This window comes from Tympanuchus pallidicinctus, unplaced genomic scaffold (genome assembly GCF_026119805.1).
Source record: "Tympanuchus pallidicinctus isolate F22 unplaced genomic scaffold, pur_lepc_1.0 scaffold52, whole genome shotgun sequence".
NCBI lineage: Eukaryota > Metazoa > Chordata > Aves > Galliformes > Phasianidae > Tympanuchus > Tympanuchus pallidicinctus.
In genome coordinates, this window is record NW_026294772.1 from 337,432 (window position 1) to 347,915 (window position 10,484).

General features: G+C 44.2%; 1 long non-coding RNA gene across 1 annotated transcript; it reads left to right on the forward strand.

Annotated features, from left to right (window-relative positions):
- The first annotated feature begins 406 nt into the window (after positions 1-406).
- Positions 407-3,591, forward strand: LOC128091812 (uncharacterized). The gene is made up of 2 exons (XR_008211518.1): positions 407-744; positions 1,961-3,591. It is a non-coding gene; the product is annotated as an uncharacterized LOC128091812 (long non-coding RNA).
- Positions 3,592-10,484: the final 6,893 nt, after the last annotated feature.

Sequence of the window (10,484 nt, forward strand, 5' to 3'; positions counted from 1 at the left end):
CTGCTTGTCAGTGGCCTGGAAGAGAACTTACAGACGTGACAGATTACTTTTTCCCCCTCCTCACCTTTATTTCAAAGTGTGCAGCGTTGCCAGGCAGCATTCAGGTGACAGTTTGTGTGAGCTTTCCAAGTATAAAAAGTTTGAGTAAGCTTCCAAGTAGGACCAGCAGTCCTACCAGGAGAAGCTTACACAGGAAGTAGGGAACTAGAGAACTCAGAACTTGTCAAAAACAGCTTTTGCATTTCACTCCAAGTGTTAGCTTCAAATCTCTCCGCTCTGCTGGCTACATACACTTTTATTGATTTACACTTAGTATTTTGAGGCTGTTCGGATGTTTTTTTAAACTTCTAGTTTATTGCCTCAGGAAAAAAAGCAATGAGGAAACTTAGGGCTGTAGCAAGAACATTCCTGAAAGCTATCTCCAGAGAAAATACAAACTATATATGAATTACAGTGTCTGCACTGATACAGAAGTCTTCTAATCTGGAGTCCATGAAAGCTTTGCCCCCTTTGAGTAAACACGGAAGTGCGTGAGGGTTTCAGAGAAGAACCTTCAGACCTCTGAGCAGTGTGCACTGAGCTCTGAATGCAGAGGTCAGCAGCTGGACCTGCTTTCCAGCACTGCTGAAGGAAATGACTGTAAGTGTGCAGTAAAACAATCACAGCTGGCAGGGACTGTGGGAAGCAAGTTTTGTGAGACAAGGAAACCGTAAGGCAGGACATGCAGTAGCTGCTACTGACAAGGTAATAGAAGCAAAACCATTACCTGTGGGGACTTCCACTGAAATTACTGCCTTGACAAGAACCTTAACTATATGGACAGATGCTAAATGTTCTTTTGGGGTGGTACCTACTCATAGTGCCATCTGGAAAGAGTAAGGGTTGCTTACACACAAGGAAAACAAATTCAGCATGATGTAAATCTACCAAAGAACATCATGGCTGTTAAACATTGTAAAGGACATCAGAAGAGTGACACTGCAGGAAACTGGAAATGTGATGGTGGATCAGGTGGCAAAACAGGCAGCTAAAAGAAAAGAAATTGGAGAACTGGCTTTAAGTCCAGACAGTACACTTGAAATATCTGAACCTTAGTCAGAACCTATAAGGTACTCTTAAAAGGATAGGGATCTAATTAATGAAGGGAAGAGAGCAAGCTGACAGATGGGTGCATACCCAGATGGACACACTGCTCTGCCCGTTAGTATTTTATAGCATTTGGTTCTAAGGGAACATAATAAAACATGGGGGTACAGACACCAGAAAGTAACTGTACAATCCTAGTACCAGGAACAGGGTGCAAGTGGGGCTTGTTGGAAAGGGAACCTTCCAGGGCTGCAATCGCAAAATGCTTTTTTTTTTGAACTGCCAGGAAAAAGGAGGGTTTTGATATATGCTAGTTCTAACCAATACCCTTTCAGGGTGACCAGAAGCATTCCCTTGCAGGACCAATAGAGCCAAGGAAGTAACCAAGGTGCTTTTGCAGGAGATTATTCCAAGGTTTGGGTGTCCTGAAACAATCCCCTTCAACCAGCGAACTCATTTTATTGCAGAGATTGTCCAACAGGTCAGCAAGCATTGGGAATAAATTGGCAATTGCACACAGCACACAGACCACAGGCGAGTGGTCAGGAGGAAAAGATGAACTATGTAATTAAATCACAGGGTGTAAAACTGGGCCAGGAAGCTGGACTATCCTGACCACAGTTGTTGCCTTTGGCTCTCCTTAGTACCAGAACAAAACCTAGAGCCAAAGAGGAGTTAAGTCCTTTCACAATACCGTACAAAAGGCCTTATGTTGTACAAAAGGGGACCTCTACCCAAGTAGGGAGCGAAATACTAACTGAGCATGTGATAAGTCTACAGGAATAGCTCTGAGAAAAAGAGAAACTGGTTCTAGGAGCTAGAGCCCAAGGCCTTGATATGGCTCGATAACATGTGTATAGCAGATCTCTTTCAGATTCGCCCTTGGAACCAAGGTGGGTAGGTCTGTTCCAGGTGCTGCTAACATCCCAAACAACAGTAAAAGCACTGTGGATATACAATACTACAGTTAAGAAGGTCCCTCGAACACAATGAGAACTGAAGTCAGCTGGACCCTTAAAATTGTGAATCCAGAGACAGAAATGTGGGCTTTTGTAATCGTTAGAAATGTTGATTTGATGAGTGCAGCATTTGATGTAAATGTTATGTATCTCTTGTGACAAACATCATTGCATATCAGTATTGTTTGGTATGTGGGCAAGCAAAGGATTTAAACTTTTCTCTACTTGTTGTCCCTGATGATTTTAAGGGGAGAAATCAGACTGTTGCAGGGTTTGAGTCACTGTCCTGGTGGGTGATGATCAACAAGAATGTAGATTGAATTAACTACATCTGTTATAATCAATGGAGATTTACAAATTATACAAAGTGCAATAAAGAGAATTGCAGGACAGTTAGATGCCACAAGTAGAGTGGCCTGAGAAAATAGGATCTCCTAAGATATGATAAAAGAGTGTATATGTAACGCTGGGTACCCGTTGTTGCACCCTCATCCCAGTAACACAGCTTGGATGGCATAATAACAAAGGCATTGCAAGGGCTTGGTGCCACCCTTGTCAATGAAGTGGCAGAAAAATCAGGAATAGATACTTTGTCACTGGATGGTTGGAGTCCTGGTTTGGTGAATGGAAGGGGTGACTGTATCCACATTTACTTCTTTGATAGCAGTGCAGGAGCCTTGATGGCCACTGGTTGCTGTGTTATCCCCTGTGTGAGGGGACTGGTAGAGTGAATGATAGAGAGAGCACTATTGAAGCAAACACCAATGGAGCCATTACATGTGGATAAAATGATGGTGTTAGAGGAGATGGGAGATAAAGACAGTGAAGACGAGGGAGATGTCTATAAAAGTGAACCTTAACAAAAAAAAAAAAAAAAAAAAAAAGGAACTGCAGAAATCAACAATGTATAAAAAAAGAAAAAGGGGGGAATTGTGGGAATCAAATGTTGTTTCTGCGCTAAAATTGGATAATATTATTTTTATTTCACGGTCTCCGCTATCATAGTTCTTTTTGGGAGTCCTTCTGCTTAACTTGGGGAAGATCTCTGATAAGTTTACATCACTTATCTTCTAGACAAAACTTCCCAGGAACGCACACTCTGTACATAGGTGTATAGATGTATATTTTGTCACACACTGCAAGAACATTCTGCACGAGGTCAAACCAGAGAACAAGTGATGGCCTGCCCGAGGAAGCACCTGAAGAGACATCGAAAGGCCTGGCATCGTTCCCCCAGTGCTCTTTGTTTAACGAAGACTTTGAAGAAAATCACCATATCAATACTGCAAGGAGAGCAGCGAGATACCTTGGAAACAACAGGATGGCTGCCGACTGACACCAGATAATAAATAAATTAACAAGTAAATAGCAAATGTAAACCTTCTGTAAGATTGTGAACCTGGAGTACCCAGCCAGTGGGGAAACAGGGGAGGGGGGAGGCAAGGGGGAGAAAACAGGGTCTAAAGGCTGCCATGTTGTGTCCATAGGCGCTCCTGCTTGCGGGACGCCGCCATTGCAATCGCGAATAAATTCTGCTTTTATCAGAGATACCGTCCTGACAAAAATTACTTGGATATTTCCAACAGGGATGATACCATTTTATTAATCACCAAACATAGCAAATGATGCAAGTTCCCAGGAAGCTTTGCAGTCACGTGCAATCACTTTCTGTTCTGCCTGTTAGGTGTTCGTTTTTCTTGTTCCCCTGTTTCAGAAAATCTGCAGAATTACTTTGTTTGGAAAGACCTTGAGAGTTGGTGTATTGAGGCCCCTCTGCTCAAGCAGAGTCAGTTAGAGCAGCTGTCTTTCATCAGAAAGGAAGAAGTAATTTTATTTTGCCACCCATCAGCTCTCCTGAGGTTTGTATTGTATTTTGGAGAGAGCAAATTGAGAAGCACCATTGCGTCACAGCACTAAATACATCGCGGTGGTGTTTCCGATCTTGATTTCCTGTGTTTATGGTTCAGGGCATTTGCATTTTATATTGGGGAAATGTTCATCAAGCGGTGGTTTCACACCAGTTATCAGCAGAACGCCACCACACCGTGCTGTCACAGCCCCTCCTCAAAGGAAGAGGGGGGGAGAGAAAATGTGGTTGGAAAGTGAATGAATGAAATGCTCATAGGTTGAGATAAGGACAGTTTAAAGGAAAAGGAGGAAAAAGAAAAACATCAAGCAAAGGCCATACAAGGAGAGAAAACGATTATCCTCTGCTCATCATAGAATGGCCTGGGTTGGAAGGGACCTCAGAGTGCATCTGGTTGCCAGCCACTGGATCAAACACCAGCAGGTCAGCTTGCCCAGGGTGCTATCCAGCCTGGCCTTGGACACCCCCAGGGATGGGAAACCCACAGCTTCTCTCAGCAGTAAGCAGCATTTGGCCCCCCCTTGGAAAGCAGGCCCTCAGTACATGCTGTGGCCCTTCCCCAGCTGCTCGTGCTGTGTGTGGCATCATCTGGTATGCGATATCCATGTAGATCAGTGCCCTGCTGATGGCCTTCCCCCTCCTCTTGCCCACGTCCAGCCTGCTGGCTCAGGGGCTGCAGAGTTGATGCAGTGCTGTGCTGTGGCTGTGAAACCAGTGCTGCTATGGCAGCAAGAGCAAAGCACAGCACCGTGTGGCTGCCGTGGGGACAGCAGCCTTGTCCCTGCCTGCCCCAGTACAGCACCCTGCGTGTAGCATCACTGCTGTGTAGGAGCACATATCAACTTAGAGCTTGCAGTGTTGCACCTGTTATTCTGGCTATTAAACCGTATGGAGGGAACAGAGACCCAAGCAATGTTTGTTGAATGAAGGCTCTTCTTAGTTTGAAGTTTCTAATGACAAAATTCCTCTTTCTCAGGAATGTATTATTTTGTTTACTTAGGAGCTTGGGATGTGTCGATATATGTTTGCAAGATAGTCCCATAAATATACTAGAGTTGAAGATAATTCATGAAGCATTCTGAGTCTTTTTCTTCTTATCTGCTGTTACTTGACAAGGCGGCAGGCAATGAAACATACAACAGTGTCAGTACTTGGAAGGTTTTTGTATTCCACAGGCATTCCATTTAGAGGCCCAGTGACAAATGTATTGAAGGATGCTAATATACCTAGTGCACAGTTTGCTTATGCACATCAGTGAGGTGAAGTCTGTAAAAATACTCTTATCTCTCCCATTTCTTTAGCTCGATCAAGAAAATACTGTCACGCTATGTAATATGAAGCATTATTGAAATTCTGTCTGTGAATAACTACTGATGTTGGCAAAAGGTGGCAATTGTTCAGATTCCATATTTGAAAGGAAAATATTGATGGAAATATTTTAAATATATATGTATTACTTTTCCCAAAGGATTCAGTTTAGTAGAAGCTCCACTTGTTTTTTTTTCCCCAGAGATAATTAAGTTGAGCAGAACATCATGACAACAAATGTGAACGTCAGGTACTTCACCATTGCACACCTTTATTATTCACGTTTTGGCTTTGTAGGCTGCTGATCTATCCAGCCCAAAGAACATGTTTGGATGCTTTTGTGGAAAACTTGAGTTGTTAAAAATGCATGTTTTGATACTGGTTTCCATGTGAGCTGCCCTTACAGCGCTGTTATGTCCTGGCATTTGTAACAAGGCAGCATTGTGAACAATGCAATGTGTTGTGCTCTCGTAAATGAGGAGTGATGATATAGCAGTACCAGAATGTTTTAAAGCAAGGAAAGGAGCCTGCGAGTGATTACAGAAGAAAAACATGAGCGATGAGGTGCCTTGTCTCAAAAATCCCCCTCTTGTCTTGAAATATCCCAGCGAGCAGCAGTATACGAGCTCTGCTTTAAGGTGCGAACTTCAGCATCATCTTACATGGAGGATTTGCTCAAAACAAAAGAAACAAATAAGATTGCACACTGCACATGTGGCGGGCATGAGGTAAATTGAATCAGTAGAATTTTCCTCTTAGGATATGTTCTGTGAAGGCTTTTTTGTGTGAAAGGTTTGAGGGATGAGGGAGGAGGAATTGCTTTTGTCATGAGTCGTCTGAAAACATTTTGCAGAAATTGTAACATTTGCAGGAGGAACTTATTGGCATTTTGCAGTTGTGCAGAGTGCTGATTGGGATGGAGAGCAAGGAGTATTTGCAGCAGACCGTTCTCTTCTAGTTTTGAGGAACCCAGGGAGAGCTCAGATTGCAGCCCAATATTCTTTTCCATACTCCGGGTCCCGTGTTACGTTCGCCAGTTTCATCTCTCCTTTAGATTCCAGTTCTCCTGACAGGTTAGGCTTGAATTCAGCATAATATCTGCTTCTCCCTGGTTTCGGGTTCTTCGGGCCTCCTGCCTGCTTTTCACCTTTTTATTAATGGAGAGTGGAGTTTCTACCACAGAGCAAAGTTTCAGGATTAACAGAAACAAACACGGAACTTTCCAAACGGACAGAGTCATTTCTTGGTAAGCTAGCAGTCCTACTTATCTTCACCAGTAGCACCTGACCTGGATTTTACCTTGTCATGGATAATGACTGAGATTTCTGGGCACAACATCAGATGAATGTAGCTCTGCCTTTTTTTTCCTTCTCCAAATGCCTCGGGACTGCTGTGCTCTCATTAGTACCATCAGTGAGTAGATGCTGCCTCCTGTTGGAGCCCAAAATGCTTTCCAAAGCAGAGTAGTTGGAAAGGTAGGGTTTTAACTTAAAACTGTTTGCACAGAGTGAAGGTTGGGTTATTACATTCTCCTTTCTTTTATAAACCTTGTTGTCATCCATACACTCTACTCTGTTGTCATCCGGCCCTCTCCTCTGCTCTTGTGAGGCCCCATCTGGAGGCTGCATCTGGAGCCCCCAGTACGAGAAAGACAGGGAGCTGTTGGAGAGGGTCCAGAGGAGCCACAGAGATGATAAGGGACTGAGGAGAGGGGAATGGAGGAGAAGGAAGGACGAAAGGAAAGAAAAAGGGAACTGTGAAGGGGAAGCGAATGGAAGAGAAAGAAGGAAAAGGGAAAGGAAAAGGGGGAGGAAGGAGAAGAAAGGGAAAAGTTGAGTTGGCTTGTGCCAGAGAGGTGTTTTTGTTTTTTGAAGGACATAAATGAAGTCAGTTTCTGGTTGCATCCAAGTACTTGTGTTTAAAAGATGGATGATGTGCTCTGATGGAGTGTGATTTTGTTGTTTGTTTTGCTTTTTCTAAAGAAAGCCCAAATACTGTGAGGCTTGTAGAGCAGGGCTGAGGTGAAAGTAAGAGATTTCCCTCAGGCGCAGTGCTTGGAAGAAGTGAAAGAACAATGGGAAACCATTGCCTTAACCTTCTGAGAACAAAATGCTATTGAGTAGGAAAAGTCACGCAGACAGTGGAACTGAATACAGTTTTGTGCTCCAGGTGCAGGGCAGCTGTTGGAAAGCAATTCAGCAGAGGGTTCCGAGACGATGAGGTGTCTGAAGCAGATGAGAAAAGAGAGAGACCTTGAAAAGGTGCCGTATACAGCATAAGGGCTCTGACTGGCCGTGCGTTGTTGCCTGAGCAGCCTTTGGAGTGAAATCTCTGTTTCTGGAAGTAGAATGACTCCCTTGAACAGCAGGTCACAGTGAGAGCTTACATCCCACTTTGTGGCTTACAGCTGCTGTTAGTTCCCACCAGCTGGGAGCTGATAAGTGATTTCCTTGTTGATGGCAGTTGTTCCATTCAGTGGGATGAAGTATTTGTGGTACGGACGTGAGCGTTTCAGTGCTGCACATTGCGAGTGCTGGCATAACAGGCAAATACTTGCAAGGTAGCTGAATGAGCAGTTGAGAAACGTTTGCAAATCTAATTGCTATATTAGATGGATAATATTCATCTGAATTGCTCTAATACTTTCTGGAGAGCAGCCAAATTTGGACCTGCTGGCAATGCCGTTCTGCTACACTGTGCGCAGAGAAAGGGAATGGAGCAGGTCAGAGAGAGCGGTTCTCAAGCAAACAGCTGCAGGGATTTGCTACCAGCAGGGGAGAGGATTTCAGAGGATCTTGTTGTCCTGCCTGTTCTGCCTGCCCTCAGAACAGGGTCGAGGATACGAAAAGCGAGCTCCACTGGGAAAATGACTGCTTGGTGCTGCTGAGAGAGACAGAAGAGAGTTACTGAACTGCGTGCCTTTGGTAGTATTTGTGCAGTTAAATAAGGTAGTGTTACATCTTCCATAAGGTGAAAATGTCACTGCTTTTGCACTTGGTGGCAGTGAAAATGCACGCCCATACATAGGTGTGAAATGGGTGCAGCCTTAAAAGAAGCCGGTAGGTGGGCAGCATGAAAGCCTTGGCGTTTGAGAGAAATCTGGGCTTTAAAGACTTCTGTTTTTTGGGCTTGGAAGTGATTCCGGATGTTGCTCAGAGTGCTGCTGTCCTTTTGTTTCTGGTAGTTGAGGTCCTGCGCAGTGACAGCTCCAAAGCAAGAAATGGCGCTCGTGAGACTTTTTTCCCTGGTTTTTGCATTTCTGAACGAGGGGCTGCGTGGTTTACAAACACGTGTTTACAAACACGATGACTGAACAATTTGTGAAGTTCTGAGCGCGTCCTTAAAAAGAATTGTACTGTTGTACATTCAAATATGGAATTGTCTTTCAAAGCAAGTTAATTGCAACTTTCTTTAACCTAACCAGCAGTAGGACCCTTTTTCCAGCATTCAGCAGAACTGCTCTGTACTCGCTCAACATCATGTGAGAGCGCTGGCTTTGCATTCAGAAACTGACTATTGGCAGGTTTTTCTTTATCTGCTTCGTTTAAAGTTGTACAACTGCGTGGGCTGTCAGCCTTGGGCATCAGAACAGGTGCTTTGGTGTGGCTGAGTCCAGCAGCACAGACGGTTGGCATGTTTTACAAGCACTCGCCGGTACGGAGCCATAGCTGGGAAGGTTGCATAGAAAGAATTAGGTTCAATTGGTCTTCCCTGAGCAACTAAGTGTGTTGCTGTGAGGTGCGTGTGTATCCTGCTGCCTCTGTTGTGAGGACAGCACCTGGTGTTAGGAGTGCAATGTTGATGAGACCAGTAAGGTTTTGGCTGCCACAGCAGCTGGCTTAGTAAATTTCTGCCTTAAGAGGACTGAAATAAGCATGGTGTTGCATTGGCTCTCATACATCAATCGACATTCCTAGTTCAAAAACTGTGAGCCGCTTCACATACGGTATTCTTGGATTTGTAGCTCTTGTGAAAATGCTTGAGCTGAGTGCAGGTTTTCAGTATCACGGGCAAATTCTGTTCTGTTTTGAGGACACGTGGTTGAATCTCTTAACTTGACTGTCCCTGCTGTGCGGAACTGTTTCAGGGAGCACAGCAGCAGTAGGCAGTTTTCTCAATGAAAGCTAGCAAGCTGCAGTTTAGAGCTGGTCTGAAAAGGACTTGTCTCCCTCCAAAGTACAGAGTATTTCTCCTTCTAATGTGTGCTGAGTGCAGCTTCCGTTCTCGAGTCAAGGATACAAATGAAAAGCCCAAAATAAAAAGATTTATTAGAGACATAATTTCCCAGCGATAAATCAGACTACATAAAAATAAATATAATCTTTAAAGAAGTGCCACTGGTGCACAAACAGCACGGTGCATGCCTTTGACATTTCTGTTTCACAGCACGGAGGTATCAGATCTCTGTTTTGCTTTGTTGAGAAGATACCAAAAGAGAACAGTTGCAGTGTTTGAAGACTGATTTGGGATGATGTTCCGTACAACTGAGTGGGATAAAAGTGACCACATGTAACCTGCGGTGAGCACCAAGCCACTTTAATTAGTTTCCAGTCCTGTGAGTATGTTAAGTGTTTGTACAATGTGCAGCACGCTCAGATGAGATCTGGAATAGCTGAGTTGATGTGTAAGAAGGCAGAACTCACAGCTGACTTAGCTGAGTAGCCTGGAGTCTTCCTGTAGAAGTCTTATATAGTTCTGTTTCCTTTCTTTGCTCAGACAAGTATTTCCCTGCCTGGGTATGGAATGCCCAATAATAGTGATAAGAGCTTGTGTGGTTTTAGTCCCACCTAACAGGGCTTTTGGTGTTCCTGAAGGATTGCTTCAGGAACTTCTTGTGTCAAGCAAGATTTTAAAAGTCTGACGTGGTCACAGCTTTCTTTCAGTGCTGCTTTGTTCAGATTTTGTGTTTTTCTCGTTGGTGAGCTTTGCGGCCGCAGCAATGCAGTGGCCAGGTGCTGGCGAGCATTCCCAGCGCGGTGTAGAAATAAACTCCCTGTGGATTGTTGAAGTCTTGCAGCATTTGTCTTCTGGCCCTTTTTTCTCCCTCGGTGAGCTGACTTGACTTTTTAAGGAGAATAGAATCATAGAATCATAGAATCACCAAGGTTGGAAAAGACCTAAAAGATCACCCAGTCCATCCGTTCACCTATTCCCAATAGCTCCTACTAAACCATGTCCCTCAACACAACATCCAGTCTTTCCTTGAACACCCCCAGGGTCGGTGACTCCACCACCTCCCTGGGCATCCATTGCAGTGCCTGACC